Source organism: Fukomys damarensis, unplaced genomic scaffold (genome assembly GCF_012274545.1).
Source record: "Fukomys damarensis isolate Sample0158 unplaced genomic scaffold, DMR_v1.0_HiC HiC_scaffold_15, whole genome shotgun sequence".
Classification (NCBI taxonomy): domain Eukaryota; kingdom Metazoa; phylum Chordata; class Mammalia; order Rodentia; family Bathyergidae; genus Fukomys; species Fukomys damarensis.
In genome coordinates, this window is record NW_022900927.1 from 53723192 (window position 1) to 53741504 (window position 18313).

Here is an 18313-nt window from a genome sequence, read left to right on the forward strand (position 1 = left end):
TCAAGAAACCAGTCGTACATGAAGAGCCCTATAGGGAAAGACATTGAGGAAGAAACTAATTCATTTGCTTATGCTGCAAATATTTATTCTCTACTTCACTCTGGGCACAGTTTGTAATCCTATAGCAATGAGAAAGATTAAGATACTAACTCACATGGACTTTCCATTATGGTCATTATAATCCAGGGAGTCTGAGGATAAACAAAAAAAGTAATAAACTATGTTCAAAGGTGTTAACTCTGATGGAGAAGAGATGAGACACTACAGGATAAGGAGGTGGGAGTGTACAGGAAAGGACAGGTCATACTTTAAAAGATCCAAGGAGAGTTTTCTTCAATGGGCAGCATGCAGCCCAACACCGCCTATCTCAACATCAAGCCCTTCTTTTTAGTTCACTTATTGCAACAAGCCACACATTATCCGTGAAAAGGAAACACAGGATGTTTTGTGTCGAGTGTTCTATTTAAGTCCATAGAAAGAAATGTTATTCTTTCAAAGTCATTTTTGCCCTTCCCTTTCCCTTGCTGGAGAGAAAATATTGAGGATCTGGCAGCTGAAACAATGTTGGGATGGGAGAGGGGAAAGGAAGGAAACTCGGAGCCAGCATTCCCGCCATGACTGTTTTAACAAGGGTGTAGCTGGCCCCTGTCCTCTGGGGTCCCAGAACAGCGACAGCCTGGGGAGGAGCCTGCATCTGCCTGGCCTGAAGACTCTGAGCCTTTCTCCTTAAGCGTGAAGTTTGCTTTTTCCAAATAGTAATGAGATGCTAATATAGATTTGAATTTTAATCAGATTCAACATGGGAAACGAGTGTTTTTCTTCAAATATGAAATATTTCTAGGCTTTTAAAGATGTTATCCATATAAAGACTAACTACTGTTTTACATATCACAACTGCCATTCTTCATTGGTATTTCAGGGAAAAAAACGTGATGATAAAATGAAACATTATTACAAAGATTTCTTATTTCCTTACAAACTCCACTTGTTTCTCGGGGTATTTTTTTATCACTCTTAACAAACTAAAATATATTTATAAAACTAAAACAAAAATTAAGGGATTTCAATTACTCTGTCATGAAAACAGACATAACCAAAATCTATTTCTTGGTAATAAAACTTTAAAGAAAGCACAACCAATTCCTCAAATATTATGTGGCCTTAATGCTAGGAATACCGATACCAGCAATTCTACCCAAACCAAGAGGGGTTCAAAGTCGGTTCCATTTGCCTGGAAAGGATGTACTCAGTCACTATCCTACCAGCAGTAAAAGCACTTATCTCAGGTGTATTATGGTAATACTACTCTATACCAAGAATTTTTCTAAGTGCTTTTACAAAATATACTTTAGCAAACCCCTACCACACACAGAGAGGTTGTTCCTACTTTGCAGATGAGAAGAATGCACTCACTGACACCCAAGGGTATACAGCAAGCAAGGCTGTATTCTAATCCATATGGCCTTGATTCTAAAATCAGCACTCTTGCCTGTACTTTCCGTCTTTTTTTTTTTCCTACATTCTTCTTTGTCCCATATTCCTTTTAAGAGGTATGTGCTTCTTTTATAATTAAAAAAAATTATTTGGGAATAGAATTGTTATGTATTTGTTAGTCTTAAATTGACTCATGAAAGAATTTCTTCTGCAAACTTTAGAAGAGAATAAAGTCCTTTGGGATGCTGTGGGGCAGGCTGGGTCCTGGGAGTCTCTGCTACTTCTCTTGGATGAGTCAAGCTGTTTTCTAGCTGTCAAGTCTATCCTGCAATCCGCCGGTCAAACAGTAGATAGCAACTCGACCCCATCTTCAATCCACTTCTTCCTCTCCTCCGTGAGGACTCTCTGAGGGCCACTAAAAAAATCAAAAGAACAAAGTGAGAGCCAGCGCTTGGCGGAAACTAGGAGATAAGGAATAAGCACCCCCTAAATCTCCCTTGTTCAACTGTGATTTGGGAATTCCTTAGAGAAAACGGAGCCCCAACCCCTTAATTGTCCATCCTTAGGGGATGACCTTGTCCTGTAAGTTTGATATTTTCCATCTGTGCATATATTTGGATCTGTAAGTATATGTGTTTTGTTTTGTGTGTATGTGTGTGTGTGTGTGTGTGTGTGTGTGTGATTTGGGTTTTTGTTTGTTTGTTTGTTTTGGTACTGGGGATTGAACTTGGACTTTGTGTTTGCGAGGCAAGCAGCAGAACCACTGAGCTAAATCCCTGGCCCTATAAGTGTATGCTTATAACATATAATTGTATTATGGAGTAGCCAGAGTAGTGAAACAAATATATTGGAGGAAGGAACCATTATTTACACTATTAAAAGGATATTTCATGTGAAAATATAAATCCCTATTACATTAGTTTGCAATAAATTCCCTTAAATGTGAGGTGTCGATTTTTCCATTTAACCCAAAGAGACAGACTAGGAAACCAAACAGTCCACAGCAGAGGGGGAAATGCAGACAGAGGAAAGACAAGGGTCTCCCAACACATATTCTAATAAGTCCTCTCAAATCCACTGGCCCTAATCCTCTTAAAAGGATGCCCATTTGTATAAATTAAACCTGTTCATTTTAAAGGATACACACCACCTATAGAAAGCTCTTCCTAGCTACTAAACTTAAACATTTTGATCAGTCACAGAGAATGAGGTACCATGGATGTCAAGTTCGATATGCACCAGAAACATGTGGAGTGGTTTTCAACTGACTTCATTTGGGCATCACAGGTAAAAATTCTGATTCCCCAGACCTAGGGGAATGTAGGCACAGGAATTTCACCAAATGTACCTCCAGTCCCCCCAGTCACTACATACAACTGTGAAATTCACCTAATTTGAAAATCCCTGAGCTAGTTAATGGAAAGCAATAGACATTTCCTTCTACTCGGGAGAAACAAGGAAAATGCTTTACAAGACAGCTGTGAGGCAAGAAGTAATTCCTGACTTTTTCAAACTGTTAATTGAAAAGGCATGTCCAGCTCTGTAAAGATGAACTGAAGCCTACAGCTCTTTAATTTAAGGATTAGTTTGTGAGATGTATTTGGTTTGAAACTAAAAAGCGACACTGGAATTCATCTCTTGGTACTATCTCTCACATAATTTTGACCCTATTTTCATACCCTCTCACCTATCCTCGTTCCTATATTTGCAGTTTCTAGATATTTTAAACAAAGATCAACAAATGCTTCATGGAAAACACTAGTCTTTCTAAGTGCTTGTAAACTAATGTGTTCATATTAGCTGTATTAGTCCATTTTACGTTGCTATAACAAAATACCCTAGGTTGGGTACTCTATAAAGAGAAAGAGTTTATTTAGCTCAGTTTTGGAGGCTGAAAGTTGAAGATCCAATCACCCCCACAGTCCCCCTGCTGTGAAGGCGTCATAGCAGATGGCACCACGATGGCAGGAGTGTACCTGAGAGAGATCACATGGTGAAACAGGAAGCCAGAGGCATTCAGAGGCCAGGCTTGCCCTTTTTATAAGACTCTTGCAAAACCAGCACTAACCCCTTCTGAGTACAGTGTCCTCACTCACCCATTTATCTTGCACCGGGCTCTACCTTTAAAAGATTTCCAGCACATTAGTGCTATACTGAGGATCAAGTCTCACGTACACAAAGCTTTGGGATGACACAGTTAAGCCACATCCAAACATTAGCTTGCACTATCTTCGTCAGCTTGGGCTGCGGTACCAAAATACTACAGAGTATACAGTGGCTTAAACAACTGATGTTGATTTCTCACAGTACTCGAGGATGGGAAATTTTAGATCAAGTTGCTGGCCCCTGAATGAGGGATCTTTTTCTGACTGCAAATAGCTGCTTTCTCACTGTGTCAGAGAGAGGGGGGGGAGGAGGAATGGAGAGAGAGAGAGAGAGAGAGAGAGCGCACACACTTTGATCTTTTCTCCTCTTTTGAGAAGAACACTAATTCTATCTTGAGTGTTCTCATGGCCTCATATAAGTCTAATTACCCCCGTTATGATTGCCATCTAGATGTCCCCTGGAAGCCTCGTGTGATCATAGGTGGGGCTTTTGGGGGTGACTGGGCCATGGGTGTGTGATGCTTGTCCCTGGACCCATCCACTGATGTGTTTGTAGCTGGGTGGGATGTTAGGAGGGGAAGCCTGGAGGAAGAGGTGGGTCCCTGGGGGCGTGGCCACAAGGGTATACATCCTGCCTCCTCCCTGGACCCCCGCTGCTTTGAGCCTCCCACACCATGAACTATTTCTTCTCTCTGAGGCCCCTCTCCCACACCATCCTGCCTTGGCACCTGCCAAATACAGACGGAAACCTCTAAAGCTGAGTCAAAAACTCTCCTCCTTTGCTTTGTGGGTGTCAGGTATTTTGTCCCAGCGACAAGAAAGTGATTAAGACAGCTCCCGAAGTCTCCACTTTCAAATACTGTTACAGGTAGTAAAGCCTCAACCTATGAAGAATTTTTGAGATACACAAACATTCAGTGCTTAACATGTTCAATTCTCCAGAGAAGAAGTCATGAGCACCAGGTTCTGCCAGGCCTTTGTTATAGATCACTCCAAGTGAGAATGCCAAATTAGCTGAGTAAATGTGAGTCAGACTTACTTTCAAAAACAAAATAGTTGCTGATACTATTTTCTACCTACCAGTAGTCAAGAATTTGTAGGAATAAAAAAAAATACTGAAGAGCAAACTACAAGAATTTAGCATCCAATTTATTGACTACTTGATGACAATTGCTTGATTAGTGCCATTAGCTAAGCTGTTCAAACTGAAACGGGAAAGAATAAAGTCATCTGTCCACATCTTAGTTCGGTAATGGTATCCATGAATCATCAGTCTACTTCATATAACTACTGTCTTTTGGAAGATACCGAACTTTTCCTATTATAATTTTTCTTTCAATTCAGAAGACTATAATTCATGTTTTATAAAAGCGCTATGTAGTCTAGTAACTTTGAAAGATATTTATATTTAGACATACCAAGGAAGGGACAGCTTTTTTCTCCTTCTATATTTCTATTCCATTAAAAGGCTGATGAGCCAGTGTACATTCCATCATTTTATTATCTGCTTGCTCCTTTCCAGCTAGCACTGTCAAGATTTTGAGCACAGACACGCTATCAGATCTGTAGTCCTGAAAATAAGGACTTTGTGCAGAGACTAGCAGTTACATTCTAATTATATTAATTCAGACTGCAATTTCATTGAAATATAAAGAACCTGCTGTCAGGGCAGTGTGGACAATGGAGGCTGAACATGTCAATGACATGACAAATTCCTCGAGCAGTGTGCCAGATGTATTGTTGCCCAGGATTCTTTTTTGAGAGCAAATTCAGTGAGTGTTCTCAGTGTCAACTCTGGAGTAAGGAATTGGTTCATTTGTTATCTTTCCAAGTTGCAGGTACATCTGCCAGAAGAGTCTGCCAACAGATGAATTGGTAATTAAAATCATTTCTGTCTTCGGAAGGAGTGATTCAGAAATTGTCCCTCTTTTATTTCTTTCTTTCCCCATATAGGAGAAAGAATACTTCAGTGAATATTGATGAGGATTTTCCATGAGTGATACCAGAATTGCGTGAGTCACTAATGTTTTGCTGTCCATGTTAGTACTAGATCACATTTCCCAGTTTTTTTGTTTGTTTGTTTCTCTATATAGAATTTTAAAGTTCTGCATTTTTGCTAAGATTTTATCTTCTTTTGTGTTGTAGAAGTTCTTTGAGACAAAACCTAGTGTGGGTTAAATTCATGTAACAATATTATATTTCTTCCTTCTGCCAACTAACATGCTAGAATACATAATGAATCATGATGATCAATTATCCTGGGTTTCTTTTGCTTTAGATAACCAAATAGGAATAAAGGGGAAAGTTTCTCCATAGAAATATCCCAGTCAATAAATGAAAAAGAAATGACTAGCTAGGCAGGGCATGGTGTCACACGCCTGCAATCCCAGCACTTAGGTGGAGGTTGAGGCAGGAGGATTGCTGTGAGTTCAAGACCAGCCTGGACTAGACTACATAGTGAGTTCCAGGTCAGTCTCAACTACATAGTGAGACCTGTCTCAAAAAAAAAATGACTAGCTGATATGTGTCCTTCAATATTTTCAAAACTCATAGAATAGACAACACCCAGAGTGAACCTTAATGCAAAGGCAGACTTCGGGTGACAATGATGGATCGAGGCAAGTTCATCCATTGTAATCAATAAATGTGTGACCTGGTGAGGGGCACTGGAAATGGAGAAAGATGTGCTTGTGTGGGGATGTGGGATATTTACAAATTTCAGATACTTTCCACTCAATTTTGCTGTGAACCTAAAGTTGCTCTAAAATATAAACTTTCTTTTACAAAAAAGTGTTAATATTAAGATATTCTTTTTCAAAAACTAATGAATTAATGGACTCAGGTGAGAATCCTTAATAGCTGGTAAAATCACACACACACACACACACACACACACACACACACACTTCCACTTCTGGAAATACCATTACCCTACACATTGCTGCTTAAGAAGTAATAATGCCAAAAACACGAAACCAAAACCTGATTAAGTCTCCAGCTCTGTGAATTTCCAGGAAGTACAAAGGACAAGGTGATAAATCTTGATAGATATCCTTAGAGAATAGCGTCAAGAGAATCCAGACAGTTAAACAATGTTCAGGGAAAACAATCTAATCTCCACAACCAAAAATTCCAAGAAAAAATAGATGAAGATTAAGAGAAGTCCTAGGCATTGAGAAATGGGAAGAAAGGAGCTAAAGGTGTAGGGAAGGTGGGAAGGGTAGGGGAAGGGCAAAAAGGGAAAAGAAAAAAATGTGATATAATGAAAAGATGGAAATAAAGTGTTTGTAGATGGGGAGGAGAGGAGGGGGTGAAGGGAGGGCAGGGACAAGGGGAAAAAAATGAGAACCAAGACCTGTCATGTAAAGGTACAAGATCCCACCAATGAATGTAACTGTACTGTATCCCTAAAATGTACCAATAAACTCAATTAAAGCTGAAAAGAAAAAAAAAGAGAGAGAGAAGTCCTAGAAATACATCAAGCCACCACACTCTACAGTTTGGATCTAGATTCATCTTTTTAAACAAAAGATTGTAGGACAACTGGGATATGGACAAACTGCTTATTTCTTGATATGAGGAAGTATTGGCAATGTATGGAGGTGTGATAAAGGTGCTGTGATTATTTTATGTGAAATAATCGCTATCTCTCAGAGACATATTGACATATATGCAGTGAAAACAAGGAAGTCTGAGTTTGCTTCAAAATAATGGAGGTAGATAGGATAGGTGCAGATAAACAAGATTAACCTGAGTAGGTAAAGCACATAAGCACAATGGTTCATTATACCATTTATTTTCCTTTTTATATATTTGAAATGTTGTATTGCCGGGCATGGTGGTGCACACCTGTAATCCCAGAGCTCAGGAGGCTGAGGCAGGAGGATCACTGTGAGTTAGAGACCAGCCTGTGCTACATAGTAAGTTCCAGGTCAGTCTCCACTACATAGTGACACCGAGTCTCAAAAAACAAAAAATAAATAAATAAATACTTTTTAAAATGTTGTATGATAAAAGTTTATGAAATGTTGAAATTTATTTAATCTGACCAAGCCACAGTTTCCATATTTATAAAACAGAAACAACAATATCTACAGTAAGGATAGTATCACTTTTTAGGTTTTTTTTTTTCACTAAGTTGATTGGTACTTTTTAGGTATACAGTACAGTTACATTCATCATTGGGATATTGTACCTTTACATGATGTATCTTGGTTCTTATTTTTTTCCCATTCCCCTGCCCTCTCTTCACCCCTCCTACACTTCCCCCTATTTACAAAGACTTTGCTCCCATTTTTTCCTTTTCTCATATTTTTTATTTTCCCTTCTTTCCTTTTCCTTACCCTTCCCACTTCCCCTACTTCTCTGGCCCTTTTCTTTCTATTTCACATTATCAGTTATATGATTTGAACCTTATTTACACTTTTACTTTTTCACACCACAGAAACTATTCAGTATTTACATGGGTGTCCTATTAAATTCGCTTAAGAGTATGCCTCAATGTGCATCCATTTAGCTATAAATATTTTTAGTTTCTTATTCTTTATGGCTGAGTAGTATTCCATTTTATAGAAAAAACACATCTTCATCCCGTGTCCAGTTGATGGGTAATTGGGCTGTTTCCCAGTTTTAGCTATTACAAACTGTGCCGCTATAAACATGGGTATTGCTTTTTGGTTTTTCTGGAAATTTAGTGCACTTAAAGCACCTGGCACATAAAAGATATTAGGTAAATTTTTAGGGATAAGTTTGATCCACTTGTTACTGAACTGATCAGTCTGGTGTTAGTAGTGATTTTGCAGCATTCTTGGAAACTAATAAAGCTGGGGAAAGGCAAAGCACCAGCAGGGCCTAAGTCTTCAGTACTTTTCAGGAATGTGAAGGTACCAATTGAGATTTTTTTTTTCAATTTTGAGTAATTATTTTTAGATTTGCTGCTCCTGGAAAAAAAATGTGCACACGTGTGTGTGTGTGTGTGCACATGCATGCACGTGTGAATCCTGGTTTTATTAAGTATTTATTTGTTCAATGTCAGACAACTCCAGTTGCAGAAAGAAAAATGCAAATATCCCATATCTCTAAAAGACATTGTCTCTGGCTCCACCCTTACTTCCACAGACATTTTCTTTTATGACATATTAAAAATATCAGGTCATCTTCAAGACTAAACAATTCTAAACCTACCAGTGTCCTCAATTCATCCCAACATCCTGACCAATCTCGTTCAGCTTTGCATCCTTATCCTACTTACTACCCTCACACAACCCTGTTTACAAAAAGACTAAGGTTTTTTTGTTGTTTGTTTGTTTGTTTGTTTGTTTGTTTTAACCAAGGCTCAAACTTGGGTCATTATGCTTGGGAGGCAGGCAGCAGAACCACTGAGCTAAATCCTCGGCTCCAAAATGACTAAGGTTTAAGCGGATTAAAAAGTGAAGCACACTGAGTTCCATCACCGGTAAAAAACAAAACAAAACAAAACAAAAAAAAAGTGAAGCACAGCCAAGAAAGCTTACACTGTGTCCCAACATACTCTCAGGGCTGAGAATCCCTGACCAAGTAGGAAATCTTCTGGCTTCTTGTGCAGTGGCTGAGTTCATTTGGGTCCTGCTGCAGACTGCAGGCATAAGAATGGAGCCTGTGTCCTTTCCAGCTCTCGCCTGACTGTCCATTCATCTTATTTCTAATAAAGCCAATTCTTATTTTTCTAACTTGCTTCCAATTATCAAATGTATCGCCAAAGAAAACAGAAAGTAATTAAAATGTCAGCACTTCCCGGAGAAAGAACATAAACTCTCTTTGGGTTTTCTTCCCACTAGAAATGCTGATTTTTCTCCAAGGCACTGGGTCCCACGTGTAGCAGCCCGCAGTCACCCAGCGCAGAGCTGGTCCATCAGCCAGTGCACTCAGGCCCTTCTGTCCATTACCTCCTTTGCATTTCTTCTCCCTTGCCATTTTCCAAGTGGAGAGATTCCATAAATGAAGTGCTTAAACCTGTCTCCTATAATGGGCTAATATCTACTCCATTATAATACAGCCAAATTTTATGCAATATGAAATAAGGTCCGGCAGCAATAAGCTATTTGATCTAACATGAAAAAGTAATGTGGAGCCTAACAGCTTATTATTCAGGGCAGTGCAATAAATTAGCTGAGCAGCATTTTGCATAATGAGAGCTTGATTATTCCTCTTACCTTCCCTTGGATTGCTTTGGATGGATTATGACTCTCTTCAGAGTTAATCAGGTTTATGTGAAACAACTTCTTTTTGAAATGTATTCCACTGCTGGGGGTTTGGCTCAGTGGTTCTGCCGCCTGCCTCGCAAGCGCAAGAGCCCAAGTTAGATCCCTGGTACCAAAAATAAATAAATACATAAAAATAAAATAAAATCTATTCCATTAAAGAACAAAATAAGGAAGAGAAAATATGTACCATCATCTTGTGATTTGGGTGTGGAAGGCTACTCCTTTAGAAGAGAATTCCCCAGAAAGAAGAAAATTTTGAGACCATTAACTAAACAACTGTTCAATGAAGAAGAAACAAATGTTCTCATCCCAAACCAGCCCCTTTCCCACTTTCTTCCCATAGATTCCTGCCATTTCCTTCGTTTGATTTTGCAAAGTACAGTTGCCTCTTGTTACCGAGGGAGACTGTTTCCAGGACTCCAGTGCTCAAGTTCACGTCAGATGGCATCGTATTTGCATATAACCTATGCAGGATACCTAATTAAAAATGTAAAACACTATGTAAATAGTGGCTATGCTGTATTGTTTGGGGAACAGCCTCAAGAAACTGCACAGGTTCAGTTCAGACACAATTTTTCATTTTTTATTTTTGATCCACAGTTGGTTGAATCTGCCGATGTAGAATCTGGAGATGTTGATGGTGAACTGCACTTTTTAGAGAAACTCTTGGATCTTTCTGTCTAATGTCTTCCATACCCTGTTATCTCTCCTTCCAATACCTGATTAGTTAGCACTTTGATGCACACATCAGGCTGACCACGATGAGCAATGAATTAGAGACCCCAACTCCGGTCACAGCCCCACCTCCCATTAAAGTCCCCAGTGTGCGTCAGAATCCATGCCACAAACAGTACCGCCACAACCCCTGGCGACCCTCAATTCTGAGGACTTCAGGCTCTTCTTCTGCCCTTATAGCAGCCCTATAAAGTCAGTATCATCATCCCAATTTTGCAAGTGGGAACCTTGACTGAACGGGGACTAATACCTCGCCAAATTTGCACAGGAGAGCAAAAGGGTTGAATCTGAGTGACTTCAAAATCGGTGACATGTTATGTTTCTGCCGTGAAAAGAGAAAAACAACAAAATCATGTCTCTGTTTCTGCATCGCTGCCAGGAGAACAGCAACTCAGAATAGTGTTCTCCGAACAGTAAGGGTAAATGTTCATAATCACATCATTGGAATTGATTTTATGATACTTGGAAGAGAAATATGTGATACAGACTCTGCCTTTTATGGAGACATTTGCATTTGGTTTGGTTTTGTGGATTATAAACTCTGACAACAGGACACTTATTTTTGTGTATAAAAACACATCAGTGTTATATAGTGTTTAAACCAGAAAGCCATAGGTTTCCATGTGTAATGTACTTAGTACTAACTGTAATGAGTTTTCTTAGCACAGAAATATGCTTCTGAAAAAGCTGAAGGATTCAATAAAGTACATTCTATAAACACACAGCATAGGTATTGCAACTAATAAATGCCTCCCTTCCTCCTTACCTCTCTCTCTCCCCTCTTGCCTTCAACCCCTTCTACTCCCAGTATCCAAACATTAATTTCCCATTCATAAAGGTACTTGAGGGATGTGTCCCTAGGTAACTGAAAGATACTTTAATTGAAACTCTTCCTTTCACATTAGCTTCTCGTACTCATCTCAGCAAAATGGTGCATTTTAAAGATTATTTTAGTTATAAAATTTGGAATGATGGTAACCAGCATTCATTTTTACCTCTTTTGTTTTTCTCCTAATTCCTCCTCCTTTATTACTTCAGCTCTTTCTTCAGGTGATGATAGCAACTGCTAATGATAAATTTAGAAATATTCAGATAGAGATCAAAGATATATGCTTTTAAACTTTTATCTCCTCACTCTCTGACATAAAATTTTCACGTAAGAGGGAAGAGAGAGAGAGGAGGTAAGTTTTAAGTTTTTACAAGGTTTAAGGAAAAGTTGCAGAAAAGGTTGAATGTCATCTCATGCACAAGAAAAAATTGCATGGGACAGTTTTATTATTTTATAACTGACTTCAATTTTAGAGATACGTATGGGTAACATTTTTTCTCTAAAAACAGTACACTTTGTTGGGATCTGAATAAAATGATAACAAAAATATTGCATATAATCTTTTAAAATGACAATTTATTTCACCTTTGGCTTATGACATCTCTTTCCCTGGAGAATTCAAAGAATTGTACAGCTTTTCTTGTACTCGGCTTAGAATATTATTTGACACCATTTGGGTTGACAAAATGGCAGCTCAGAGACCTTAAATAAAATACACAGGTTCTTAGAGAAACTAACATCAGATTTTGGAATTGAGCTAGTAGGGAAAGCTCACAATGAAGAAACAGTGGCTAACTTGCTACAGGGGGCAGCCTTCTGGGAGACAGATGCTTTGGTCGGGAGCCTTCATCTGCAGATCCTAAAAGATGGACAACCAAGCTGGATATGGAATGGGATCCTGTGCAGCAGTCTGGGAAGGGATACAGAGATAAAGGGTGAGGTGAACCTGCAGAACAAAGACAGCTTCCCAAGGTCATGTCTGTGGAACAAATGAGGAGGGGAGACATCCAGGTAGATGGAGATGGCACCGCGTCAAACCTGACCAGAGATGGGCTGGGCTGTGAAAGATGAAGGGGGGGGCGGGACTGTGACTAGATTTGCCTTTTGGGAAGACAAACATGGCAAGAGTGGAGGATGGAGCTAAGTGAGGGTGGAAGAGACCAGTTAGGGCACCCTTATCCTCTTCTGGGGAGCTGGACAGCACTCTTGGCTATAATACTCACTGAACTGAGCTTAGCATTCTGGATTCAAAGTGATCGGCCAGAATCCCCTGTCAGATTTGGTCCTTATTCCTGAATAAGTACACCACACTCATCTCAGCAAATTAAAAGTACACCACAGGTTGTTGGGAAGGCTTTAAACAAATCTGCACATGCCATGATGGAAAGTAAACAAAGTTTAGAGTAGGATTCTGCAAGAAACTATGGATAATGCAAAGAAAGAGAAAAGGAACCCGTAAAGGTTATCTGGAAGAAAAAGTCAAAGAGGAAAAAGCAATCCAGAGATCAGAGAGATGGAAGTCAATAGAGAAGAATTGTGCCAGACACAGGGAGAGACTGGACAGGGGCCACTTGCTGGCACTGAACACAACCAAATCTACCCAAATGGAGCCAATGAGATCACTGGTGAAGCCCAACAGTTTGTGGAGAGTGCAAGTACAGAGGTCCTAGTAAGAGTGAACTGGGGAGTATAAAGTGATAGAGAGCATGTGTGAAATATGTTTTTAATTTAACTATGAAAGGGGGAAAGAGGAAATCAGAGGGGCAGGTAGATTAAGGTCAGGAATTTTTCTCCTTTTATTTTGTCATTTGTTTGTTTTTATGTTTGTTTGTCTTGGCAATCCTGGGGATCGAACACACAGCCCTGTGCATACTAAGCAAGGACTCCACCACTGAACTACTCTCCCAGCTCTACTTTGGGAAGGGGACAGGAAATTTCATGATGGTAATGAGCTTAGGAAAAGTTATAGTCTGAGAATGTTCTGACCAATGGAAATACAGATGCTAGAAATAAATACTTCAGATGAGGTTGGAGATGGTTACCAGTGAGTTAAGGAAGGAGAATTTCATTAAAAGGAAGCAAGGACAATCTTGGTTTCTGGTGACAACATATACAACCGCACAGTGGCAAAGCAACTTTAGATCCCAAATGTTCAGAAACCTCCTCCACCAAGTCCTAGCCTTATCTCTCAGTGGCAATGTTTCCTTTAAACAAATGTTCGCCTCTCTAAGGCTTAGTTTATTCACTCATAAGTAGCAAGAAATGCACCCACTGTGTTGGCTAGCTTCCTGGCTCTGTGACAAACTATCTGAGGAAAACACCCAAAAGGAGCAAAAATGTATTTTTGGCTCATGCTTTCAGAGATTTCAGGCTATGGTGACCTGGCTCCTGATTGCTTTTGAGCTTAAAGTAAGATCATCAGGGTAGAAGCATGCAGCAGTGAGAAGCTGCTCACCTCACGCAGACCAGGAGGCATAGAGAGAGGGGGCTGGGAACAAGGTACACCCTTCTGGAGCACACTCACAGTGGCCCGTGTCCACTAACAAGACCCCACCTGCTAAAGGCTGCACAACCTCCCAATAGCACAAGCTGGCAATCAAGCTTTAGCTATGGCTTTCGGGTGACTGTTCAGGTCCAAACCATAACACCCACCTTACTGAGCGGTGGTGTGACTTTTCAGTTACCTATCCTTACTGACACTCCCATCCCCTTCCCAGTTTTATTTGCCCCCTGTACCCCTGTACTTAAGACGTTCTAACACACTCAGTGGCTTTTATCTCATTTATTTCCTGTTTCTCCTACTAGAAGTCCAAAAGGATTTTTCTCCAATTTTCCTCACTGCTATATCCTTAGTGTTCTCATTTCTGGCACACAGCAGGTTTTCAATGCATAATTTTTGAGTGCATAAATTAACGGATGATTAAGACATTACAAAGCAGTTTCTCAACTTCAGCGCTATTGACATCTGAAGTCACATAAGTGATTTGTTTGGGGAGTAGCCTGCCCTTCTAGATCCTGTAGACTGTTTAACAGTATGCCCAGCCCCTGTGCAATAATTGTCAACACCACCCCTATCTCCGTGTGGCAAGTAACACTGTGCCCAGGGATTACCCAATATCCATGAGGGGCCCAACCATCCATAATCAAGATCCTCTGCTACAGAGCAAGTGCTAAGATTGGTAGTTTTTAATACGACTATAAAGGAGGAAGGAGTGCAAAATAAAAGTAACGCTTACCAAATTCTCTTAAAACCTGCTAAACGTTAAGGGGAGAAACATACTGCATCTGTGCTGGTGCTGGCTTCCCAGCAAACTAACATATTTTTTTGCTATTTTACCAAGAAACATGTCTAGAAAAAATAGCTCATAAATCAAGAAAGTGCCTGCTTAGCTTTTTGTCTGATCATCGTTGAATATGAGAATTTTTTCCTTGTCACCTCTGTGGACAAACCATAATTATCCCTATCCGTGTGGTTTTATACTATCAAAGATAACAATGTGCAATAGATAATTTATGGGTGATGCTTTAAAGAAAATGACATCTCTGCCTCCACATTCTAATTAATAAAGGATTATAAAGAGCCAGATGATGCAGTGATCTCCTCTTCAGGATAATCTTCCCTTCAGATTTTCCATTTTACCATCTCGTTCCTTCTCTTTGAATGGAAATCAGTTGTTTTGTATTAAAATGGCTAATATTGACCTCTCAGTTACATGAGGATCTTATAAAATGAAGAATGTTTGAAAAATTGCTTTAGGGTGAATGAAAAGAAAATGTCAGAAAAAGATCCAGAAAAATCTTGGCCCTAGATTCTCCCCTTAACTACAGACACCACCAACCAGGGAGTAGCGATTCGACCAGCAGGGCAGTCATGGTTTATGGCAACCACAGGGCTGGGTTTGTTGAAACATCCCCAGTTCACTCACAGCAGCCCCTTTTGCCCCTAAAATATCTGGACAGTGACTCTATGGTCACCTTACTCAGAGTTACTTACTGCAGGACTGCCCAGACAAAAGCAAAGTGAGCAGAAAGATTTGTAGGAAACAGGCTCTTTGCTTTCCCATGTTCAATCCTCAGGCACAGCTCTGACATTTCTCAGTGCCCCAAGGTGGACTCGGCTACAGAGCTGGTCCTCACTGTAGCACCAGCTCAGAGATAAACTATCTGTGAGTCAATACACGAATTAGTCTTCCACCTAGCTTATTGATCTATGTGTCATTCCCCCCCCCCAGTCCAAAGAAAAGTGGATTGGCAATTAGGTTATCATGGTGCAGAGTCTGGCTTGCTCAGGGTTTCTGAAGACACTGAGATTCCCAGAGGCCAACTGGTGTGCACTGGCTCTCAATCAGCCTGCCCTCTGACTCTGGTGCTGGCTGGGAAGGGCTTTCCAGACTGCTAAATACTATCCAAAGGGTCCTAATGAGATCCTCTTGGCCCCAGGACCCAATACGCCTCAAATTAGGGTATGGATAAAAGAATAGAGATTGCTAACTAACCAAGACATCTTGCTCAGTTACTAGGAAGACCAGTCTGTCTTTTTTTAGGACCAGGAATACACTTGAGAGACTATACAGTACAAGGACCTGGGATTAGCAGCATAACCATCTGCCTACTCATACCAAGGTCCTTGGGTCAGCAGGACAGTGGGGTTCTTGTCTCAAAGGGAAGCTGAGGAGGAGAGGGGCTGGGAACTCACTAAGCGCAAAAAGGAACAATTAGACCACCAGTAACACATGGGCCCTGTCTTAGTTACTCTCGCGTTGCTGAAACACAATACCAGCACCCACAAGTTAAAAGAGAAATGATTTATTTTGGCTCACAGTTTGTAGAGGTTTCAGTCCATAGTCAGATGGCTTTGAGCCGCAGAGTGGCCTGGGCAGAGGAGAATAGCTTGTGTCATGGCAGCATGCAGCAGAGAGAGGCTAAGGGAGGAGCAGGAAAGAGATAAACCCAGGCTGTGGCCCAGGGACCTACCTTTTCCAACCAGATCCAGCCTCCTAACAGCAAGTCAGCTATCAGCCAGAATAATCCAATCAATCATGAAGGCATGAGGCTCTGGGTGACTCCCAGATACAAACTGTGACAGGACGGAGTCTCCTCACAACCTAGAAGCTCTACTTGCAGCAGCCTCCACTCTCCCGCTTCACCTCCTCAGGCTCACAGTGAATGGCTCTGGCTTCCCTCATGTGTCACAGACCCGCTCAGCTTTACACTTTTGCCTATGTAATTCCTTATAGCACACTCCAACCCCTAGCCCCCACTGACTTAACGTCTCCGTTCTCAGTGGGGTTGTGACTTTTCTTCCATGAAGCACTACTTGAGTTTCCCAGGTTTTAGTTAGGGGCTACTTCCTAAATATGCAGTGTATATTTCCCGATGTTGAGGAGCTCATCATACCCCGCCAGGAGTGTGTTCATTTAGTTGCAACCCCTACTGAATTCTAGCCTCCTGGAAGGTACTCATTGTGTCTTGATCTTGGCTCTTCAGTTTTCCCTAAGCGCATACATAATACCTGGTACCTAGAAGGCCCCCAGGGGACACACGGTGAATGATTATGCAAGTGAAGGGCCTGTTTCACCAGGGCAACAGAAGTGTGAAGGAGATCATGCCTTGTCATTTACATCGCCTACCAAGTGCTGTGCCACATACTTTACTCACAAAAGTTATGGTGCATATTGCTTTAATTAATGTATGTATTTGATGCCTACATAGATAGTAGTTAATGTCACTGAATTACTTTAAGCTCACTAAAATTATGGGATGTAATTATTAAATCTGCCTTTTAACACACGAGAAACTGAGTCTCAGAGAGGTTATGGTGTTTCGAAGGAAAAATGGTGAAGTCAAGATTCTAAGCGAAAAGTGCCTGACTCTAAAATCCAGGCTCTTTGTCCATAGCACCTTGACTCTCTGTGAAGTAAATGGAAGGAAAACTAAAAGAAGGAAAATAGGGAGGAAGTAGGAAAGGAAGAAAGGAAGGAAAGTTAAAATTATTTTTCTTTCAGCACTACCCAACCCCAATCCTTGCAAAATTAAACAAGTCATTGCATTGTGCAGTGGCCAGGCTTCACCTGTTAACACGTATGACTACGGAAGGGAAGTTATGGGGATAAACTGCATCTCAACATGAAGCTGCCACACGTCTTGGAGGTGACATTGGAGCCTGTGGAGACCCAAGCTCTGTCACACTGCCCCTTCCTGCTCCAGGATTTGGCCCTCAGACCCAGCACCCATGGCTTGTGCACAGACTCTTGTTCACAGTCAGGTTTGGCTTGGACTTGAGTGGGGCTTGTCACCGGGCTGTGGAGGGTGAGTCCAAGTCAGATGGCCTGGCCCAGTGCATCAGCCAATCGAGATGATGGATCGACATGAAGTCTTAGAAGTGTTCGTGGCCATGGCAGAGGTGGCCTCTCAGGCCAGCTCCTTGAGCCTGGTTTATAAACAGCCTTTCTCTACCCATAACAGCAGAATCAGGAAACTTCTAACTCTGTCACACCCAGGGACTGTGGGCATCTGAAATGAACAGACAGTTCTTAAAGAAGTAAAAGCAGCAAATAAACAATGAAAAAATGTCCAACATCACTGGTCCTTCGAGAGATGCACATGAAAACAACATTGAAATTCCATCTCACCCCAGTAAGAATGGACGTTATCAAGAAATCAACCAATAGCAAATGCTGGTGGACTTCTGGGGAGAAAGAAATCCTTCTCCATTGTTGGTGGGAGTGCAGACTGTACAACCACTGTGGAAACCAATATGGAGATACCTCAAAGAGCTTGGACTGGAGGTTCCATTTGACCCAGCCATCCCTCTGCTGGGTATCTTTCCAAAGAATTAAAAGAATAATACCACAGTGATATATGCTCACCCATGTTTATAGTGGCATGGTTTGTAACAGCTAAAACTTAGAAACAGCCCAATTGCCCATCAACTGGAGACTGGATAAAGAAGATACAGTTTATATATA